The sequence below is a fragment of the Physella acuta genome, unplaced genomic scaffold, assembly GCF_028476545.2.
Source record: "Physella acuta isolate Inbredline_101_S28 unplaced genomic scaffold, ASM2847654v3 ptg000138l, whole genome shotgun sequence".
Taxonomy (NCBI): Eukaryota; Metazoa; Mollusca; class Gastropoda; family Physidae; genus Physella; species Physella acuta.
In genome coordinates, this window is record NW_026731657.1 from 1197053 (window position 1) to 1222275 (window position 25223).

The 25223-nt window shown below is 33.2% G+C and overlaps 2 pseudogenes; one reads left to right on the top strand and one right to left on the bottom strand.

Moving 5' to 3' along the window:
• The first annotated feature begins 10307 nt into the window (after positions 1-10307).
• LOC131935227 (tripartite motif-containing protein 44-like) lies at positions 10308-10649 on the top strand (annotated as a pseudogene).
• A 10181-nt stretch (positions 10650-20830) lies between these two features.
• LOC131935211 (prefoldin subunit 4-like) lies at positions 20831-21316 on the bottom strand (annotated as a pseudogene).
• Positions 21317-25223: the final 3907 nt, after the last annotated feature.

A 25223-nucleotide genomic window follows, 5' to 3' on the forward strand; every position in this document is an offset into this window, starting at 1 on the left:
ATGAGTTTTGAAAATAAAATAATTATTAATATTTGTGCATGGAGCTGAAGAGCCGCAACTGGTCACCAAAAGAGCCGCATGCGGCTCGCGAGCCGCAGGTTGCCGACCCCTGGAATAGGGATATTTCAACAACAAACGATGAACAAAGAGATAATGTCGATTTAACGATATCCTCGCTTGTCTTTCAAATGAGTAAAAATTAATGCTGTTGTGCTGTATGTTTGCAATTACAATAAAATTTAAAACATAAAACAAACGCACATCTATTAATTTTTGTATATTATTTAAAACATTTTATTGACATTAAAGTCAAACGTTATAAAATCAGGAGATCAGTGTTTAAGTAACGACAACTCACGTTTCATTAACAAATGTTATTGTGATTCTATTTTTTTATGGTTTCCAAAAGTAAAAGTGTAACAGCATGCACATTAATGCAATGTTGCTTTAATTTATTGTATCGGTTTAAAAAAAAAATGTGTATATCATGTCCTTTATCCGGCCGCTATATTTAATTTATACAAACTTAAATGAAATGGGAACTCTGTCGACAACAATTGATTTAGTTCTAAAATTATTAAGTCTCCGCGGATAAGGAGACTTGAATTTAAGTGAGATAAAACGAGAACGTACAAGTCCTATTGTGGGTATTTTCAGGATTAGTCTGGGTTTTCCGAATAAATGTTATATAAGTTATGTTGAAGTTTTCATGAAACTGATCTAACAGGAACATTAATACGAAGGTGTCAAAAGGAACTAGCGGGGCAGGGGGGGGGGGGGGGGGTGGGGGGTGGAAATGGTTACGTCGATAGTAAAAGATTTGTATAATTCACAAAAGCTTGAAGTAGGCCCTGAATCAAGATGGCTAGGTAAGATTACTTAATTAGACTTCAACTCATATCTTCAAAATTTGCAACACATATCGTGAAAATGTTTAAATTTCAATAACATGTATATTTTAAATAGAAATCAAAGGTAGTTTATAATAATACATTTTTAGTATAAAATGTATATGTTTATACACGTAAAACGTGGTTGTTTTATTCATTTTTTCAAATTTATTTTATGTAGGGTTGTTAAAGAAGTAGGTTATTATTTTCCCTGCTAAAACTTTCAGAACAAGATTGAAAAAAAAACATACAATATAATGCTTACATTGCTCAGCAAGACTAACAGTAAATTAGACTTAGCTTACAATAATCACTATTTTGTTTTGTAATTCGATGCTAGAAATGTTACTAACATTTAGACACATTTAAAATAAACTAAATAACAAATATGTAATCATGTATGATATATAGTAGCCACGTTGGGAGAGAATCAGATAAGCTAATTAAACAAACAAAACAAAAGAAATAATTTTTTTTTTTTTTTTTTTTTATTTTTTTAATTATGCGATAGTAGAAAGAGCACAAAAACGTAAGGTCATTGCGAAATCTAAGTATTTCGAAAGTCGTGAACTTTAGAAATAAAAACATAACTGCATTCAATGCTTGCAATTACTTAAATAATATAATAAATGCTTTGAAAGTGCCCCGCTATTTTAGCTTTTTAATAAACTAATTAATATTTTTGATACCAAATTGATAAAACGTTTTTTTTTTATTAAATTAGTTTAGGAAAGTCCTCCATGGGTAAAAACTTATAAAAACCCACCCATTCTTCTTTGAACGTGTCTCTCAGAAGGTCATTCGCTTGCAATTCAATGACCTCCAGCTAGAGTTCATCTTGACAACTGGCCACATGTGCTTATAATGGGTTTTCAAAAAAAAACAAACTGTATGTATTTGAATACAAGTCAGAAAATCGCTACTGAAACTGCAGCTGGAGGTCTTTGACGTGGGGAACTCAACTGTCGCTTCAGCCACGAATACCTTGTACTGCTGAAAGTGTGTCAAGTTGTAGACTTGTACTTGTTCCAAAAACATGAACAGTTTGGAACTGAGTGCCTTAAGGTTGGTGTATAGATAAAAAACTGGATTTCCTTGTCTTGTAGTTATAGGTTCAGAAAATTAAAATGACGTGTTATGTCTGCAGCAGAGGCCAATATCTATGCCCACTATTTATCAGACATTAATGGATGTGCTTTGCCTTTACTTTCTGGGAAGTAAAAGATTTCATTTCTTAACTTAAATACTCTACTCAGAACTTTCTTTTAACCTAGCCATCTTACTGCTGTGTAAACTGCTAAATTTTACGATTCTGTGTCTGTATCTTTCAACATGTCTTTGAACTACCTATGGTTGAGCCCAAGTGACCTTATTAAATTCATCATCTTCACCACAAGGTTCAGTACACTGCTAATGTCCGTATATTTAGCACACAAAGATTGCTGGTGAATAATTTAGTGCAAAAATATTGGTTGTAGAATGTTTTTCTATTTCGCTTGTCCAACTAAGCATTTCTGTATGCCACTCATGTTCTTTCCTCCATTAACAGCCATGTAACTGATAATAGTCCAGTCCTAGTAATAATTCGCAAATTTGTTTTTAACTCATTAAATTTATCCTCTCCGGTAACAGCGCCATACAAGTTATGTAAGGAAGACAGCTCTTGTGTTATGTTCATGTCTTCATCCACACCTCTAATGAAGACAAGCAGTAGAGGTGGAACAGCTGTCCAGCGACATCCATTGCAATTAAAAAATGGCGAAGCATATTTACATTATTCGCTATTTGAGTCACAATGCTTTCACTCATGTCTGCAAAACGATGGGCAACGGTATTTGCTCCTAAATCTACAATTTAAAATTGTTTTGAACTTTCTGGAGAAATATCTTCGCGGGCTGGATGCAGAGGCGTGGCGACCCCTCTTGGCGGCCGGGGACAAACTTTTGATTTGCACCCTCCCCTCAGACTTTCGATTTGCACCCCTCCCCCCCTCTCAAACTTTTGATTTTCCAACCCATTTTGGCGCCCCCTAAGGTCGGCGCCCGGGGACATATTTCCCCCCAGCCCCCCCTCCCCCCTCGCTACGCCTCTTGCCGGATGAGAGGACCTCACGGGACGCAGAGTTTAGAGACCCCTGGTTTAAATCATGAGAAGCCTTGCAATAAGTTGCCAACATGTATGAATAATAAACCAGAAATTGTGTAAAAAAAAAGAAACCAAACTCCGGATGAGAAACCCACCATAACAAAACGTTTCCTGGGGTTCTATAATACTTAAGAGAAGTTTATACATGAGATTTTGTGAATCAATACGTACTATTAGTCTATGCCTAAAAAATTTTGATGAATAATATCCTTAATATGTGTTGTCTAGTTTAATTTTGTATTATTGTAGTTTATGTTTATAAATAATTAAAATATATTGACACGCTTAGAAAATAGAGTGTTTGTGTTTTTTCACGTGTGTGTAAGGTTGTTAGCCATTAAACATCATTTCGCTGAATGCACGGGTTAATATATGCATTACAAAAAATGACAGTAACCTGATGACCATAGACAACCGATGCCTTTTAGCATTACCTTTGTACCATCTTATCTCTGTTCTTTTCAACTGAATTGGAAGACACATTTTTTTTTCATTCTTTCGAACATGTGGCATTTTAAAAGGTAATACTTTTTTTAACCAAAAAACGAAAGGATAGAGTCAATATTGTTCAACTTGAATAATTTGCTTGTTTCTGAAACCAACATTACAAAAGCACACATTGTTCGTTTTCTAAATGTTTAAATAGCATTAATAAAACGTTCAAGATCAGCTTTTTTGTTTAAGCGTTAAATAATAACTTAAATTTGGTTTAATAGATCTTAAATAAGGTTTGAGCATATTTTTCTGGTTTTCTTTTTTTTTTAAATTTTGATTTATTTAGTTAAGAATCGGTTTTGTGTCTTTGAGTTGTTTCCCATTAATGCTGTTGAAAATAAATGGGAAGTAATTGCGATACGCTCGTTTAAAATGCCAATTCATTTACTCAATTTATGATCACCCAATCTCGTAATAACTGTGTATTTCCACTAATAAATAGAAGATACCATTGCCTTAAGATGGGCTGATTATTTTAAGAGTTTAAAATAAAGTTTTGTGACTGAATGAGAGGTTATATGAGGGTGGGGTAGAAAAATGTTTGATTCTATATATATCTGCAATGTTGCATAATGAATATACGGTATATATCATTATATATATATATATATATATATATATATATATATATATATATATATATATATATATATATATATATATATATATAAACACCTTACGGTGATCGCCAATTCTTACGTACGCCTGGAATCAACACAAAAATAGTAGGTATCAATAAAATACAGTTCCTTATTTACACATGACATCGACTCCTACCCTAACTACGTCCTAACACCTGACTGTCTACTAAGACTATAGAACTACAACTAACACTAGAATTCTCCCTACACACTTCTATGACCATCCCTAACACTAGATTTTTCTAACTCTCTACATTTTCCCCTAGTGCAAGCTCTCTCCAACTGCTGACCTAACTGCTGACCCACGCTTCAGTGGTCATCTGACCGTATCACTTGACCGGTCATCTCCTGTTAATTATGTTGGTCTACCTAACTACGTTATGCTCTGTTTTTGCTAACGTCTACTTGACTTCTATAACTTAAATGTGCGTCATCACTGGTTGTATTACCTTATGCATACACTTGAAACAAATAAACACATTAGATGTTATGATCGATCGAGTATGTTCAATGGGTGGTCAGATGTAATGTTTTTTTTTTAATCAATAGGGGAGGTAAGTACAACTTTCTTGATTAACTAGATATTTCCGCTGTTGTATCCCTTTGACAGCTTGTTGATATGATCTGAACAAGCGGTTAAAGTCTGGCATGCATTTTTAACTGATTTATTTACGTAATTTTATTTTTGCCTTACAAATGAAATGTGTTATTCTTTTTTTTACAAGCTTTTTTTTTAACTCACTTTCTCTGTCGCCAATCTGTCCTCAGTCTAGATCGAAACGCCCAAGCGAAATAACGGGCACTTCTAACTGACAGATATGGTTGGTAGTTGGTAAGTGGGTCAAGACATGACATTACATTTGACTTAATATGTTGCCTAATTAATTTTTATGAATTAATTAAAATTGTGTCCAAATAAGAAGGCTGTCTCATCAAACTATTCCGCGCTATTAGACACGTTCAATAGGTGCGTAATGGTTTTTAGTCATGTAAATCTAGTGTTAAAATAAAAAAGGTCATAAAAAACATTTTAATAACACTAAAAAGGAGAAAATAAATTATAACTACTATGAAGATAACTTTAAATAAAAGCGTGGGTCACTTCAGTATCTATTGGATACCTTAACTAATATTAAGGAAGAGAACCATGCTCATCTGTATAGTTATTTAAATACGTCTTTTATTTATGTTCTCTTTTTTATTGCATTATTACATAAAAGCTTATTGCATAACAGATGTTATTAAAACGTTTTTATGAAATTTTGTTTTGTACTTTACATGTTTTATTTACTAGGAAGGGGTTAATTTTTCAAGGTGATCGACGTTGTCATAATTACCAAGATTTTCTCTTCTATTTTTTTAGTGGAATTGCATACTGTGCTGATGTACCTTTAAAAAAGCTGTAAAGAAATAGTTGTTTTCTAACGAATATTAAAAAAAAATAATTTTTCACCGCTAAAAGCTAATGTACATAATTTAAATAGATCTACAAGACACAGACACAACGTGTGAAGCCACTGACATTGTAATGACTGGAGAATATTAAGGATATGGATTGTTTTAGTTTGGAGAGTAAAAGCTGTATCGTCTGCGTAGGCTAAAATTGTTGTGTTCGATACATTTGATATGTCTATTCCTCTCATTTATGTATTGTACCTAATGCTTTCTAAGATGAGTTATAATGCGAGTATGTAAAGGGATGTGAGGTGGTGGGGGGCATTGTCTAATTAATTTTAGGATCTATCAGTAGGTGGCTGTGTGGGTTGTAAAATATGATCTTTATCCAAATTGTTTTCTTTGAGAATAGTGTGAAGAAATGTTTCTCCTGCTCTAAGATGAGTATGCATGCTGGGGTGTTTTTATCGTGTGTACACTAAATAATATCTCTGATTAGGTGATTGTGAATGTGTATGTTCCTCCCTGTGATATTGCATTGTTGGTCAACATAAATTAACTGTATAATTGTATAGTAGGACAGGGGTCGGCAACCTTTTGAAGTGGAAGAGCCAAAATTTTCAAAATTTCCCTGGTTTTAAAGAGCCACTAACATTTTTTTTATTTCAAATATTTTATTTTTTTATTAAGATTATTAATATTTGTGCAAGGAGCTGGAGAGCCGCAACTTGATGTCAAAAGAGCCGCATGCGGCTCGCGAGCCGCAGGTTGCCGACCCCTGTAGTAGGATGTTAAAAATATAAGTAGGTCTATAAATGTGGGTTAAATTAGGGTCAGTCTGGGATTTCTGAAGAAATGTTATAACAGATGTGTTAAAATTTTTATCGCGCCGTTCAAACAGGAAAAAAATTTCAATGATGGCTACACGAATAGGGTTCTATCAGTTGTGAAGTTTTTAAAATAATTCTATATTCACAAAAGATAGAAGCAAAAGCTATCAACCAGAGTTCATCAAATGTCTTCTAAATGTGTAACACACATCGCAACTGTGTTTAAACCATAATTGCATAGCCATTTTATATAGAAAGCAAAGACATATATTAAGGTGCTAAAGCTGCGAACACACATCCACACCTCCATCCAGAAATGACGAGTTAATAATCGCAATCCCAATAATATGAAATAAAAAAAGGATAACACATTTCATTTGTAAGGCAAAAAAATGTCGTAAATAAATCAGTTAAAAATGCATGCCAGAGTTTAACAAGCTTTTATGTAATGATGCACTACAAAGTAGAAAATATATTATACGCTACTATTTAAATAACTATAAAGAAAAGATACTTAATAGATACTAAAGTGACACACGATTTTCTTTATAATTATTTAAATAGTAATGTATAATTAATTTTCTATCTTTTAGGGCGTTATTACATAAAAGCTTGTTTTAATAACTTTTTTTAGGATTTTTTTTGCTTGTCTCTGAAAGCAAAATTAAATAAGCAAGCATTATTCGTTTTCTAAATGTATCTATAGCATTAATACAACATTGAAGATCAGCTTTCCATGTTTAGGCATTTAATAATAACACATGACTGTCTACTAACACTATCTAACTACAACTAACACTAGATTTCTCCCTACACACTTCTATGACCATCCCTAACACTATTTACTTCTAACTCTCTACATTTTCCCCTAGCGCTACATCTCTCTAACTGCTGACGTAACTGCTGACCCACGCTTCAGTGGTCATTTGACCGTATCACTTGACCGGCCATTACCTGTAATTATGTTGATCTACCTAACAACTCTATGCTCTGTTTCTGATAACGTCTACTTGACTTCTATAACTTAAATGTGCGTCATCACTGGTTGTATTACCTTATGCATACAGTTGAAACAAGTAAATACATTTGTGATTAGATGTTATGATCGAGTAGGCTATATTCATTGGGTGGTCAAATGTTTTTTTTTTATAAATAGGGGCGATAATACAACTTTCTTGATTAACTAGATATTTCCGCTGTTGTATCCCTTTGACTGCTTGTCTAAAGGCTTTGAATCACGGTTGAAATAAACAATGGATTTCAGGCTAGGACACACGATTCCTTCTTTGGTGATATGCAAGTTTAGATGATAGGTGAATTATGTTTAAATCTTAAAAGAAATGCAAATCAACAATATAAGTGCTTATTTCTTCGTAGTAATTTTCTTTCAATATGATCTGAACTGGCATGCATTTATAACTGATTTATTTAAGTCATTTTTTCTTGTCTTACAAATTGTTCGCCACATAATATACAATCCGATGATAATTGTATTTTCTAATTGTCGAACTCTTATTATGCAGACTAGTGAAGAACACATTTATCGCTGTCAGCAAACACTAGCTTTGTTGATTCTTGTTTTTTTTTTAATATATTTATTTTTAGCATCCACCTGAATTTCTCATTATTTAATAGTTTAATAAGGAATCTTGCAATGATTGCTAATGAGACAGAAATATGAACATATATATTTTTTTTAAAGTCAGATAACAACAAGATAAACAGAGACACCATTTTGGACTCAGTTTAATAATGACAATTGACGTAAAAGTAAAATATTGCTTTCAAAGTTTTTGATTATAAAAAAAGATTTTAGCAACAAAATAAAATGTAATGAACCCTTTTTCAGACCAGTCTTTTTTGTTTTACTTTGTGTTAGATCAGGGGTCTCCAAACTACGGCCCGCGGGCCGGATGCGGCCCGCGATGTCCTCTCATCCGGCCCGCGGAAATCTTTTTGTCCACGGAAAAACAGTTTGTCGGTGATGGCTGAGGAACTTCGCCCAGAATAATCAAAGACTTGCCGGGAAGAAACTGGCCCCCGAACTGAAATTTGATAGTTAATGCGGCCTTCGGACTGAAAAGTTTGGAGACCCCTGTGTTAGATAAAATATAGGTTGTATGGGCAATGCATGTTTGTGGTGTTGTGTATTGTTAGGACAACGACAATCTCTGATATGAAATCCAAGTATCTGACCTACACTAGTTCATGTTTGTTGGTTGGTAAAGATTGTCCGAGAGGTTTGTCTTAGAAGATTTGGATGACCTCTTGTATTTGTTGGTTGCTGATGATTGTCCTAATGGTGTGTTCTAGAAGAATTGCGTGACCTCTTGTCTTGATGTCTTTTGTTTAACCCAAGTCAAGTCAATGAAATGAATGAGTACAGAAGGAGATTACATGCTTATTGCGATCATTCTATTAGAGCGTTGCATTTTTCGGATATACCTTAAAAAAGCTGTAAAGAGATAATTGTTTTCTAACGAGTATTAAAACGTTTTTTTTTATTATATTTGTAATTTTTTTTTTTACCGGCGCCCACCTTACCGATCTATGATGAATTCATGCGCCCCAGTTGTTTTTATATACAACCAAGTCACAAACAATCTCAATTGAAATATCAGATGAAGATGGACCATCATCAAGACCAACGGCCATCACATTATTTATGGCCACATAATCCACAGTCTAATCAGCCCGCACCAGATCCTTCATTGTAGCAGATCTAAACAACACTAAAACACAACATGGACCTAACACACTTGAGCTATCCATGTACAAGAAAGATACTGCATGTGGCACTGTGATGACGAAATAGTGTAATGTTGGTCATAGATAGGCGATTGGTAGCGTAGGTCAACTAGACATTGGTCAAGCAGAACCAATATACTGCAGTGACGAACTGACCATTTACTTGAGATGATAAGCTGATCACTGAAGCGTCAGTTGCGAGTTGGATGAAGATATCGTTAGGAGATGATTATTGGAGATTTTGGAGAACATCAAGGATTAGTGAGCAGTAGCGGTATTGTATATTTATGTGAAGAAACCATTTGCAATCAGACTAGAGACCGAATATTATTAGGAGCTAGTGGAGATGGTATAAGTTTTGTATAGTAGGGTAAGAGATAATATAAGATTAACTTGGTCTAAATGAAGTAACAATATAACAAATTTAAAATGGCCATGTGTTTGATTTTAAACAATGTGCCAGGCTATATGTAATTAAACAATCAACACATTGTATATATCATATTGCTCATACCATTCCGTATGTACTAATAATTTGTGCATCACAAGTAACAAGTTATAATTTGGTTATTACATTCATGCCAGGAACCCGTCGATTTTAGGAGAACTAAACACAATCAACACATCATAGAAAACGTCCAACTATTTTCATTAACTCATCGTCAGGCAATAATGTTATATGTATTATTTTAAGATTGGGTGCTCTTAAATAAAAATATATTATTTTAATTTGGCATTTTAAACGAGCATTTCACAATTACTTCCCATAGTATTTTTCCTTACAATCAATGGGAGACAACTCAAAGACACAAAAACCAACTAATAGATACATAACCAGTTAAAATGAGAAAAACTATAGTTTCATTCGTTAAATGATAAATTAACATTAATTAGTTTATTTTAAAGGGAATAAACATGTTTTGTTCATATTGAACTGTGAATACATGTTTATGATACATTTAAAAAACAAACAGCGTGTACTTATATCATGTAGAGTTCACAAATATGTAAATGAAACGGTTTCAACCTTATTCAATGGAATGCACTCGTTGTTGGCTAAATTATTTATTTTTTAACCAGCTAATCTGTATCTGATAATCTCGTTCTTTGGAAGGAACAACAGCTTGTCTGTCGTCGTCCGCTGAAAACCACACAATTCTACAATGACGTGAACAAAGGATGATGTTGCTGTTGAGTCAGAAACAAAAGAGACCACAGAGCCAATTGTAGCAAAGACAGTCGAAGATGTGAAAGGCAAAGCTAATGAGGCTGATGCTGAAGCAGAAGAAGAAACAGAAGAAAACACAAAAACAGACGATTCAGAAGAAAATACAAATGAAAATGCTAGCTCAGAAGAGACAGAATCAAAAACAGAAGAAACAACAGCAGAAAAGCGATTTGTAGCTGAAAGTGAAGATGCAGAAGATGAAAGTCCGAAGAAAAAGGCAAAGATAGACTCAAATGAATCATCGAATAGTACCACAGAAACAACTGAATCTGCTTAGTTCTATTATATACATATATATTTTTTTTCCTTTTCATTTTGAACTTAATCACAAACTTGTTAAAATGTGTTTATCATCACGTTCTGGAGAAAACTGAGATATTTATAGTCAGGTTGTACACTTCATCATGGTTCTCATCATTTGTACTGTTACATCTTAATGTATTTACTACAAAAAAAATAAAATACATAATATGTATCTGCTTTAAAATATGAACGATAGAGGGAGGGGGGATACAAATCGAAAATTGAAAGTTTGTCGCTACGCCTCCGGGGGTTGACACCATTAAGTGACGCACCGGGTAAAACCCGACCTCGCTACGCAACTGATTATAAATTGTGTTCGAAGTTAAACATACATAATGTGACGACATGCTTCTATTTTTGATAATTACATTATTTCAGTAATAACAAAACACAAAAATCACCCACACATTTCATTAATTGTTTTAAAAATAACTAAAATGTTTTGGAATAGATTAAAACAACATACTTATATCGCTAATTATATTTGTTAATGGTTTCTTTTGTTATTCATTAGAATAAGATGTAAGTTGTCTGTCCTATTGAAAGAGATAATATAAAGGGTAACACTTGTTAAACACTATTTACAATAAATCGATATTCTTCAAACACTGTCTCTAAAGTTAAAATACAATTTAAGTTTTACAAAAAAATAACGGTTTTATTCTGGCTAAAACAAGATGTGTGTTTGTCGTGTTCGGGGGGGGGGGGGAGCAATACACCGATATGTGTAATGTCGATATAGCTAACAAAAAAAACAAACAATAGATCACATTATATGTTTGTTGTGTTATTGTTATAGAAATTTAAAGCAGAATAAGCAGAGTGAGTTTTCAAGTTGTCATGTTTAAGACATGTAACACTTAAAATCCGAATGTGAAATTAAACTCGTTATAAAAGTTACTGGCGACGTACATTAACCACAGATTATTTGCAAATGTGGAGTTCGCATCTAAAGCATGAGTGGTGTACATATTTAATTACAGATTAATTAAGTAATAGTGTGAAACATTGAAATGTGACGTCGTGTATGGAGAATATCTGATACAACTTGTAAGATAAACAGAAACACAGATCAGGAACACGAAAAAGCCTTACGACTCTATAACATTATTATTATTAATACATTAATGCACCGTTCATGCACCGGACACTTGTATTCTTTTAATAGAAAACAATAAAATAATATATCCCTTTATAAATGTGATTGTAGTGTACGCAGTACATATTAAGTAGATGAAAGTTTTTGATAGTTTTATACAAGTCTTAGATGTGTACGGATTGGCTATAATTGGTGAGTTTACGGGTGGGGATGAGGGTAAAGGAGGGTGTAGATATAGACCTTTAAATAGTAACGCAAAACAATACACATCACCAAAAAAAAAAAGGATGGCAATGTACATTATTATTGGTAATCTGGAGGAATGTAATTTCTTTTAAAAGAATAGGGATATTACACCACACAAGTCAATTTCGAGAAGGTAGGTTGAACGATATCCTCACTTATTTTTCAAATGAGTAAAAATTAATGCTGGTGTGTTTACTTTTGCAATTACAATATAATTTTAAACACAAAACAAAGGCACATCTACTATTTTCTGTAATTTATTTGAAACTTTTAATTATATAAATATACGTCTAATATTTAAAATAAATTATTAAGTCTCTTTGTTTTTTTTTTATTTACAATTCGTTTACCAAATGGTGTATTTAATAGGTAATTACTTCCCTTGCACAATATCCAAACAAAAGAAAAAATATTGGTAAATATCAGCATCGGAAAAATAAAACAAAAAAAAAAAATAAATAAATAAATATGGGTGACATTGTATCGAATCATATGGATACATTTAACATAAACTATTATATAAGCTATGTAACAATGTAGATACATATGCGTTACTAAAAGTGATGGTCAAATGTAGCTCAATTCAAAGTTGTGCGTGTGCTAAATATGGCAGGTATTATGTTGATACACTCATGAATCAAGTTATTGAAACTGTCATTTAAATTAGTGGTCGGAGTAGTCGAGTTACTTATTGCACCGATTCTCTTCTCGAAATTTTCACTAAGATCAAAGTGTACTATCTGCTATGGGTTATGTACGGAGTCAGGTAACCCCTCTGACCTAAGTGGACTAATTGCCCCGTTCATTTTTGGGACAAAAATGTATCATAATTAAATCAACAGTTATTTTGAACGCCAAATAATATTAGTAAAGTAGATCATAACTAATTACGTATATAACATCTTATTATAAAATATATCCAATTAACAACACATTGCTACTAAAGTAACGACAACACCAAACACAAATTAAACGATACTATGTACACGTGTTTGTATTTAGTTTAAAATATGAATTATATTATCTTTTTTTTTTAAATTAGTAGTGATATATATTAAGAAAACAAAATGTAGTTCGCAATTAAAAAACGTAATGTTTATATACGTATATATTAATTATACTCCCCCTTGATCATTGTCACGTAGTTAGGTACATTGATACTGCTCTAGTTGTGATTGCTATTGTATAAGGTTGGCAAAGAAAATAACGTACGCGTTATCTGCCCTGTGATATTACGGTACAGTTAACTGTAATTACTTGTTTAGTAATTATTTATATTGTTTTAAATAAACTCATGTCTGAACTCATGTGTATGTAACAGTATAATACACATTTAAAATACCAATATTAAACAGCTGGTGGGTTACCAGCATTGATGTATTTCTTCAAAAATAAATTTAACATTTTAAATTTTTTTTTGAATAACAAATATGTCTTTGGTTATGCCAAAAATATGATCTTGATGCTTTGACAATAAGCTGCTTATAAATGATGGTCTGGACATGCTTACAATGAGCATGGGGTCCCATGCCTGCTGCACACTCACATTGTGCCTCCAAAATCACACCATCCATGTCCACCATAACGTCCACCAAATAGTGGATTTTTTCATCTGAGACATGACTTGTGCCCTCAAATAAATTAAATTATTGGTCACTCCTTGCCTCAAGTATACAACATATCTGTGAATAAAACATGAGTATTACATTGATAGTTATTGCGAGTTTAGCAATACAAAAATAAAGACTAGTCACCAATTAAATCTTAAGCCCAACCAATCATTCAGCATACCTTTCGTGGTACATATATTTTGTAATTTGGGTTAGAGATGCATGACATGATTCCAAGTAAGGCATCACGAATATGTTCGGTAAAACTGAGTCCGTGTTTAAATCACAATACAAAATATCTGGGATGTTCATTTGGAACTCGGGCTGCAACGTTTCCTCTCTGCCAAAGTTGCTGTTTTTTACATAAGATTCCAACCTAAAAGTCAGAATATATGAAGGTGCAGAGATGTACGGTGTTAATTCTTAACATTGGCTTATACAAAGAAAAAATAAAATTAGCATTTAAGTTAATAATACTGTCAGTTACACTACTATTTAATTATGCTGATTATTCATTTAGAATTTAGATTACCTGAGACGACCCTGGCGCATTTTCTGTACTAAATAATAAATACATTAAAATTAATGCAGGCCCTAGATTCTCTAGCTAAATCTAGTCTAGTTAAGTCTTGTCACTAGCACTAGGCAAAGCAACTTCTTTTTAGAATGAAATCTAGCAAGCAAAATCATCCAACAAATATTAAAACGTTACCTTTCTACAAGATCTCTTTTTCTTCCACTTATTTGTGCTCCTCTTCTTCGACATTCTTCTTTAAGTTGAACTAAATTCATTTTCCCGAAGCTGACTTTCTCCATCTTTCATGTTATCGCTTTAAGAAAATATAAAGAGACGCTAAACGAGCTGCTTGGTTGCTAACCTTATTCTCTTTCGCGCCACCTACCGGCGCTTTCTGAGAAATACGGCCCATTAAACCAGGGGTCGGCAACCTTTTGAGCCGGAAGAGCCAAAGGCTACACTTTACATAAGTTCCCAGTTTTTATAGAGCCACTAACATTTTTCTTTCAATATTTTAGAATTTGATTTGGATTAGATATATACATTTGATTTTTATTTGAAATATGTAGCTTTAAATATGAAATAATATTTTTACTTAAAAACATACTAATATTTCGCACATAACATATTAAAGTATTTTAGCAAGCTCTGCTATGATAAAATTAGTACAAAATAATATAACTATACGACTATCCCAAACCACTTTAGAAGCCAATGACTTTTTTTTTCTTTATTTACGGACACCACTGGCTCAGGACGTGTCTCCCAAAGCCAGACCGATCTCAGCACGACCAACTCCGACTAACTGGCTTGGGTATCGGTCGCTTCTGTCTTTGGTTCTCACCGGGTTTATCTTCCACCCCACTGAACGCAGGGTAAACTCGTACCCCACCGTCCAGTACCCGGCTTAACTCTAGGAAGTGAATAACTAAAAAAAAAACACGTCACTCAGGTCAAAAGAAATACATGCTGACCGATGCATTATCAATAATAGAAAAAAAATATATTCCCCATTTAACGATATTCGAAAAAGTCTGCACTTGGGCTATGGTAAGCATGGAACCGTCGCCATGGTGCCCAAGCGGCTGTCAGCTGTCTGTATACTGATACCTCACCTTCTCTCATTGTTCTCTGATGGATGTTTTTATCATATTTAAAGTTATTTTTCTTTATATTATTTTAATGAATTTTTAAAATTATAAAAAATATGTATTAATATTTGTGCATGGAAATGACGAGCCGCATCTTTGTATCAATAGAACCGCATGCGGCTCGCAAGCCGCAGGTTGTCGACACCTGCATTAAACATACTATAACGAATATTTCTTTTTCTTTCAAAATTATGCAAGGTATATTCTAGTTCTAACATTGTACACTAGCGGTATTTCGATTGTCCTTGGATTTAGAAATAAAAACAGCACTGCTGTTTATGCTTGCAAAAACATAAATATTATAATATATACTTAAGAAATGTCCCATTAATTTAGCTTTTTAAATATATATCCTAATATTTGTATCAAACATTTTGAAACGTTTTTTTTTGTTGTTACATTATTTTTAACAGAGTTATATTTCTAACTAATTATGCACATTATTTTAAGTTCCTTCCCCTGATAAATTTAAAAACTGGAATCGGAGTAATTATGAAACACTAGAATTTTTTTTTAATTAAGTACACTAATTTATTCGCAAAATAATATACAATCCAACGATAAATATTCAATGACAATTCGCACATAGGAACAATACGAAGTTATCGTAGACTTTCGCAGCTGTTCTACTATAATATGAATCATTCATTTTGTATTCATTTTGAATAACCTCTTGTATTTATTGGTTGCTGATGATTGTCCTAATGGTATGTTCTCGAACAATTGCGTGACCTCTTTTCTTGATGTCTTTTGTTTAACCCAAGTCAAGTCATTGAGATGAATGATTACATAAGGAGATGTTTATTGCGATCATTCTATTAGAGCGTTGGATAAAGCGAGGGGTGTGTAAGTGAATGAGCGATGTATGTCCTTTGTTACAAGAGCAATATTCACACATTTTAGAAACAACAATGAATGTATTTAGATGTTTGTAAGTGAAAACAAAATGTTAACATCCTTACACATAACAAACGTCTACGGACAATTGATTAGAGTCAGGTTATATTTGGCAACGGTTTAAACTCAGTTTATTATATTTACTGTAAAACTGGTCCTTACAAATTATTTATGAGCCTGTCTCTAGCGCTATAGTATTAACATTCCGCCTCTTCCTCCTCTTAGGGTTAGGGTTAGGGTTGTGTGTAGCTTTGGTTTTGGTTTTGTGTGAAGTTTTAGGCTAAGGTGGATGCTTAGGTTTTGGTCTTTTTCTTAAGGTTTGGATTAAAGTAGTATATAGGTATAAAATTCTAGTTAGAGTTAGGATTTTAACTTGAGAGGGGGGGGGGGGGGTAATTTACCGAGGGGGGGGGGGGTAATTGGCAGGGGGGTAATTGACAGGGGGTAATTGCTCCGGGGGGTAAATACGGGGGGGGGGGGAAATGTCCGGGGGGGGGAAATATCCAGGGGGTAATGTCCTGTAGCCATTTTCTACTTTACTATTTACACTAGTTTATTCATGTTTTGCCAAGAATTGGTCCATTTATTAAAAAGGCTCAAACACACTCAGTGAATATTACATATCATTATTTTATTGTGTAACAGGTCCTCTGATACACCGAAGTTGAAATCTTTTTTCTTTGTTTTTACTTTAACTTTATTTTTTGTTATTACTACATAATTATCGATTCGTGTTTCATCTCTGATTAATTAATTGATTGATTTAATTGACATGTTTTTGTAGCTTTTATCTGAAACTGTTGGAGTCTAAAAATAGCTAGACTTACTACCTCTGTGTTATTGTAATTGTAATAACTGGACCTACTCAACATACAACTCCCATGTACTTTAAAAAAAAAGTAGAATCAACTGAACTAAACCTCATAACACGAACCCTGAACAATGCATTCGTACTTTAGTAATATATGAGTCCGTATGGGAGTTGTTTTTTATTAAAAAAAATATGTTCCGTTGACAGATTGTGTTCACATAGATGCCCAGTCCTTACCTGTTTTTTATCGCGTGTTTAAGTGACATATTTTGTTAACATACGATAGGAAAGTTCATTTCATACCTTACGTTTAATTAGAGTTCACTTGTTTCTGTGATGTCGTCATACAAAAGGATAGAGTATTCAGCTCTAACCAAAACCGTCTTTACTTTCCGAGACGTGAACGAGGTGCCACAAAAGCTAAGGGCTCGGGTTGTTCTACGGACATAAACCCGAATTCAAGTTAGAGACAGTTGGGTTAGCAGTCGTATGCTATAACATTCATTCTAACAGTCAATAGTTACTTCATTGATCAGACGTAACCGCAGTTGTTGACTAGGTGAGCTTAATCCTTTGGGTTAGATTCTATTCCAGACAACCTTTTTTGTTTAATTAATATTCCTATTATTTTTTTATTATATTATTAAATAGATAAGCCTAGACATACAATCCATAAGTAGCATAATTTAACAAACTTATTCTAATGTTATTGAAAAGTGTAAGCGAACATAATGAAGTTTTCTTTAATTGGAAAAAAAACAAAAACCAAAAATCTAAAATCAAAATACACTTACTTAAACATTTCATATTTTCTTATAAATGTACGATGTAATTGTTTAATTACTGTTTATTTATTTGTTTACTGTTTATTTATTTCAAATTGTTTACATGACTAGTTTATGAAGTGTATGATTAATGGTGTCACCCCCCAGAGGCGTAGCAACCCTTATATGCAAGTATGCAAGTATGGGGCGACACCATTAAGTACCGCACCGGGTGATACCCGACCTCGCTACTGCCATTAATATAATATGTTCATTTAAGTTATGTTAACCTCGAGTTGTGACTACACGGACCATGAGGTAACATCACCAGTTCGTTAACATTGTTTACATTTTTCACTCCTACAAGTAGTAACGATTTTTTTTATTCTTTTCAAAATATGTTCTATCCTACGTTATTATTGTTGTTCTATTTTTTTATTTGTATTGCCTTATTTTATTCTTGGCATAAAATCTAACACATTTATATTGTATTTGCTAATACACCTTACTATTTAAGTAATGGAATAAACACGTCTTTCTTAACATTTAAGTCTACAAGATGTGTCATAATATTAAGCAGCTTTTGTTGTTTGCTCTGGTACATCGGCACCATCGTGAAGTTGATTTTAAAATTGAAGGTTTAGTTTATACTAAAGATATTTTTTTAAATCAAGAGATAAGCAACTTCTGCCTATGTTGTGGTTATTGTTGATACTTGCTTCCTCCTCCTATAAAATTAGATCACACTTCACTATATCAAACCCTTCCCTCAAAATTATACTAAGCTACTGTTTATTGTGGATTTTTTGTTTTGTTTTTTCTTCTTAAATCTTAAATATACTCTACTTACTTAACAATGCAAAATAAAAATTAAAATTCATTTTCCTCTTTTTATTGCAAAAAAACGTTTTTATTCTATTCGTCGTCACCAAACCTTCCTCTTCTACCCCCTCCCCTCTCCAGATATGTCGTCATGTTTAGACGATCCTTTATATATCTGGTACTCTGTTGTAAGCGAAAAATGCAAATGGTTCAACTTTTAATAGTGAAGCCAAACATTACACATTACCAAGAAAAGGATGACAATGTACATAATTCTTGGTAATTTGAAGAAAATGTTCTATTCTAAAATCAAATGGGAAATAAAAATGTATTTTTCATTGAAATGAATAATGATTTATTTATTTTGTATTTATTATGTCTAATTTTATTCATCAAACATTTCAAAATTACTTACATCACATCAATTCTTTTACTCTTAAAAATACACTTAAACATCAGTTCCTTCGGTTACATTCATGATTTGTTAAGTTATTGAAGCAATAGGGCTCATTAAAAATATAAAATGAGTTTTTGAGATAGTTATTTCTTTCAAAATATTTCATTCTCAAATATCAAATGAAAATCCAAACCTAGCACAACACTAATACACAATAAATATTGTTATAATTTATAATTAAATATAGCATCAATGTCAGATATATTACAAATAAAATCATGTAGTAGTCAATAAGTCATCGAAAAATAACTGCAACGCAAGGTGCTTTGCTTATGAACCTACTACTATTTATAATGTGGAGTTAAGATGGGTTAAAAGCCCTATACATAATTTTTACCATTTGTAATTGAACAAGTTGAGAAATCAACACAATTCAAGAGTACCCAAGTTATGAAAAGTATAGCTGCGCTGATGTGTGTATAAATAAAAATAATACTAGTAAAGGATATGCTTTTATATTAATTAATACCTGGCAATAGCAAAAAAACAATAAACAAGTAGGATTTTTCCGAAAATGAACATCTTTGAAGAACTAGTGTTGCATGAAAATAGGAAAAAATAATAAAATAAAAGCCTTTAAAATATATTTAAAAGCCTATACAATTCTAAAATTGTAAAACATATAATCATCTTTCTCCATTTAACACCATGCCATTTATTCCATGAAAACCATTTGAATTGTGTAAACCATTCATATGACCATTAAGTGGCTGTTTTACTATCTTAGTAATGTGATCATCTGAAACAGGTTTGAATGGTGAAGTTAGAAGAGCATGCTGAAGCTCTGATGGTATCACCTCTTGCTTATACTCTAATCCCATGTTATTAATGGGTGTTAAGCCCATACAAGCACGGAAAATATTGTCGATACAAGTCCTTTGTTTAAAAAATGCATTTACAACAAGGGTACCTCTTGGAGCAAGGGGTGCTTTACACAGTATACTGAGTATATACAATGCAGCATTACATCTATGGAATTTAGTTTCATTTCATTAAATATATGGAATTGAGTTTGAAGTGAATAATTTTTATTTTTATTTTTTTTTTAATATTTAGTCTTTCATTTTTTTTTTACCATTTCATTCTGCATATTTTACAAGTATTTGTAAAGAATTATTTTGTAGAACCCAAAAAGACCCGTGAGATGAATGGCACTGGGGTCAAAATTAGTTTGAATTGAATAATTTTTTTTTTTTTTTTTTTTTTTTTTTTTTTTTTTCAGTCAATCACAAGAAATCTTGTTTTATTGATCAAAGGTAACTAACAATAATTTTTTTAGCACACATTAACTTAAATTTTAATAAGAATGAGGATTTTAAAAATAATTTGTAGATAGCATTTTACTCAAAAGCAACATTCCTTCTCAAAAGCTGAAGTGTGTCTAAACTGCCATAATGAAAGGATTGGCAGAAATAAATATTTATATTGGCAAACAGAAAAATGAACTTTGGAGGTTCATACAACAAAAACTAAACCTACATGCTTTTTTTGTGCCCTGTTGGCATACTTTAACATGTCAAGTAAATAAAATTTCAAATCCTGAATAAATTCACTATTTTATAACTAAATATTAAACATGAAAGTGGCATTATTTATCGTAGGTACCAAACTATTTAAGAGAAAAGTAGCTTATGGCATTTTATTAGTAAAATCAATTACTTAATCTAGCACATAACTATGATGCTTGTTTGTAATAATAATTACAATATTTAAATCGGTATTAATAAAATATGTAATCTTAACCACTATTTTTAAAAACGTCCACAGAACACAACTGTGCACACATTCAGTTTTAATGATAATTTTATAAAAGTTTGTTTACAGAATGATGATAAAATTATAATAAATTAAATATTTTTAATACTAATTTAACTCTCATCATCTAGGTATAGGTTGATGTTTGTTCAAAATTTAGCATAAAGTGCTGTCTTTAGGTCATTCAGTGTTTCCTTGTGGTTTTCAGCCTTCTGTTTCAGAGCCGCGATTTCTTCTAAGCAGAGTTCCTTGGCTTTTTCTAGGGCAGACTGAGCATCTTCAACAATCATTTCTACCAAAACTTCCCCAATCTGATATGGAATAACCTCAGCATCCCCCTCAGCCAGCATTAACTCTTCCTCAGCATATTTTAAATTCTCTAGCTCTTTCTCTTTGGCTGCTAATTATTCTTTAAAATCCATAAGACGGGCATTGGTTCGTGCAAACCTGTTGATCTTTTGCTGGTCATCATATGTAACCTGAGCATCACTGTCTATCATGGTGGCTGCCATCTTGCAAAAAAAAAAAAAAAAAAAAATTAAGTGAATAATGATAATAGTACAAAACTTCGCGCGTGGGTAAGGAACGTTGATTGAACGATATATTCGCTTGTCTTTCAAATGAGTAAAAAACAATGCTGTTACATTTATGTTTGCAATAACAGTAATATTTCAAACATAGAACAAACGCACATCTATGATTTTTTACATCATATTTGAGACACTTTAGTTATGTTTTTCTGTCTAATTTCACAAATAGGTTTCATTTATTGTTCTTTTGTTTAAAATTGATTTATCAAAAGGTTTATTTAATAGGTAATTACTTCCCTTATATAATAACCAATAGGAAAAAAAAATATTGATAAATACTTTTCAGCATCGGAAAATAAAAAACAATTTTTAAAAAAAAATATGCGACATTGTATCAAATCATATGGATACATTTAACATTAACTAATAAAGAAATTATATTACCATGTGTGATACGTAGGCGTCACTAAAAGAGATGGTCAAATGTAGCTCAATTTAAAGTTGTGCTTGTGTTCGATATACAGGCATTATGTTGATACAATCATTGATAAAGTTATTGAATATATATATATATATATATATATATATATATATATATATATATATATATATATATATATATATATATATATATATGGGGATAGCGGACAGCCTTGTCTAACTGACTTTTTTATTTGCATAGCTTTGGTGACTGCATTGTTGATCAAAAGGTGGCTTTGAGCTTCTGTGTAAATGATGTTGTTCAATGATTTAAAATAGGGTCCTAGATTGTATGAATCTATTGTTTTCATTAACCATGTGTGATCTACTATATCAAAGGCCTTTTGTTGGTCTATGCCAGGGGTCGGCAACCTGCGGCTCGCGAGCCGCATGCGGCTCTTTTGATGTCAAGATGCGGCTCTTCAGCTCGATGCACAATTATTAAAATTATTTTATTATTAATTTATTAGTGTGTAACTTTCGGTAATGAACGATATAATAATACATATAAACAATAAACACTCGCTATTCTATTACAATATTTAGTTACTCCCTATTTTAAAGTACTTCCTTGTTTTCTAAAGCTGATTTATATAAAAGTAATTAATGCCCGTGTTTGGATCATATTTATCGGTGCACGGGCTTACCTACACTACCGCCTACCACCATGGCGTGCTGTATGAAAGCCTTGAGTGTGAGTTAATCACTCACCGTAATATCCCCGTTACTAACTCACCGCCTAACTATCGAGGACGGAAAGTGGCGCTCTCGTGAACCTGATTACACTTACGCAGGGATACCGAATACGGCCCTTAGCTCGGTTTAATCATCGAATGCCGTATTATAGGGTGCTCCTTAAAACTAAGGTAGGCGTTTAGTGCTCGCGGGATAGACCTGGGCGCCAAATCGCACCCTGGAGAGAAACCTGATTCGATTTAGTTAGCGACTAAAGCAACCCATTGTATCCATAACCTATAGCGCTGTTTAAAATGAACGTATTGTTGCTCATCGTGTCTATAGTGTACAGCTTTTTTTAAAAATTGAACGTATGCGACATAGTGTTCGCAGGCGAGCCCGGGGTGCTTCGGGTCGTGTAATAGTCAAGGCACCGGTGGTTGCGCCTGTTGCAGTTTTGCCGCTGAATATAGTAGTACCACTTACCCGCTATGCAGGACGTCCGATTAACGGATGCCAAGTAATAACATAGCCGCTCTGGAACTCAGGGCGCCAAAAGGTGTATTGACAAAAAATGCACCACCAGGGCGCCGCTCATAAAAAATTATAAATGATTTTTTATACAAACCTCCCTGAAGTGTGTTAATTAATTCTTTAAAGTTTCATGACGATCGGATGAATGGTGTCGAACCGCAATCGACTTTTATTTTTATATACAGTACAAAGAGAAGAATTGAATCGCGCGCTACCGGGGCGCCGCTCATGCGAATTCGAAAAACTTTACCATGAGTATTCTCAAAACTTCCCAAAGTTTCATGGCGATCGGATGAAAGGTGTGGTAATGCATAAAAGATAAACAGACACACACACATACACACACAAGCACACACACACACAAACACAAATACATATACATATATATATATATATATATATATATATATATATATATATATATATATATATATATATATATATATATAATTAAAGATCATAATATTGAAACAAAAATATTGGCGGCTCTTTAAAAACTGCGAAATTTTGTAATTTATAAATTTTGGCTCTTCGGTCTCAAAAGGTTGCCGACCCCTGGTCTATGCTAAGGATTGCCAGTTGAGTCAGTAGCGTAGCGAGGGGGGGGGGGCGGGGGGGGACGGACATATGTCCCCCGTGCGCCGAGCTGAGGGGGCGCCAAAATGGGTTGGAAAAATAGATTGAAAGGTTGAGGGGGTGCAAATTGAAAGTTTGAGGGGGGGGGGTGCAAATCAAAATCTCGAGGGGGTGCAAATCGAAAGTTTGAGGGGGGGTGCAAATTAAAATCTCGAGGGGGGGTGCAAATCGAACATTTGCTCCCGAGGGGGCGCCAAATTGAAAGTATGTCCCGGGCGCCGGGAAGGGTCGCTACGCCTCTGAGTTGAGTGTTCTTCTGTGTGGCGTAAAATACTATGTCTCTTATAAGATGTGTGTGATTTTGTATGTTCCTGCCTGGTATACTGTATTGTTGGTCTCTGTGAATTATCCTGTCTATGAAAGGTTCTATTTTCCTTACTAGTGCTTTGGTCAATATTTTGTAGTCACTGTTCAGTAGGGATATGTGCCTATTGTTCTGGACTTTTGTTCTGTCTGTGTCAGGTTTGGGGATTAGAGTGATGTACGCTCTGTTAAAATCTGATGCGCTGAAACCTCTGTCTTCTAGGGCCGCGTGTATTATCGGGGTAATATCGTTTTTAAAAGCTTGATTTAAAAAAAAAAATCATTTAGCGATAGTGAATCAGACGCAGTAGTTTATTAATTAACTTCATTGTAATTGTTCTATGTGTGTAATGCACAACGCTACAGGGTGTCGTTTTTTAAATACATATATTATTCAAACAACATTTAAAGATATATTGATATTAATGTTACTAGTTTTTTTAAATATAAAATATCTACGTATAATTTGTTTCAGTTTTATCTATGATATTTGAATTGTTTCCGTTTTATTGAATGTAATTAGATTTTCAAATAAATAGCTAGTTATTTCCCTTGGAAACTGACTAAATAATATTGAAAATTATTGTTACATACTTATCTGCCTTGGTAAACTAAAAATAAATAAATAAATAAAACAATAAACCATCTATATATATATAAAGCAAAGTGTTCAGGTGCCCGATAGGGCACTTCCCGGCGCCGCAGGCGCGTCAAATTTGGCAGGATGGTGCCTTGGGGCGATAAAACAAGAGGGCCGGTGACGGTTGGCCGAAAAGTCCACGGAGAGGGGGTTAAAAATGACCTTTACTGACCGGCACCTTATATGGGCTATATTACGAAAAAAAAATTCCTCCGACGACCCCCCTTGAAATTTTGTGAGGTGGTAGGAGAACGCCTTGGGGTGTCACAAAAAACTCGCCATGTCCGGGAAAATTCGTTAAATGGGTCAAAACTGACCAGTCGTATTTCCCTATATAATCTTTGTATTTTATGGGAAAAACAGAGGGTGATTTCAAAACTGGAATGCGACAAATGCCCGGATGGACACTTGCCCGAATGGGACTAGATGTATGCACATCAGTTACAGAACTGATAATAGAAGACATATTGTGAATTGTGTACTCTAATGGCGTTTTCAAGAAATGAAATCAGAGCTAAATTTGACTTATACTTTTGCGATTAAACCACAACTAAAGGTATTTTTCAAAATCTGACGATAAGCAACTTCTGCCTTTGTTGTGGTTAAAATGATATCACACCT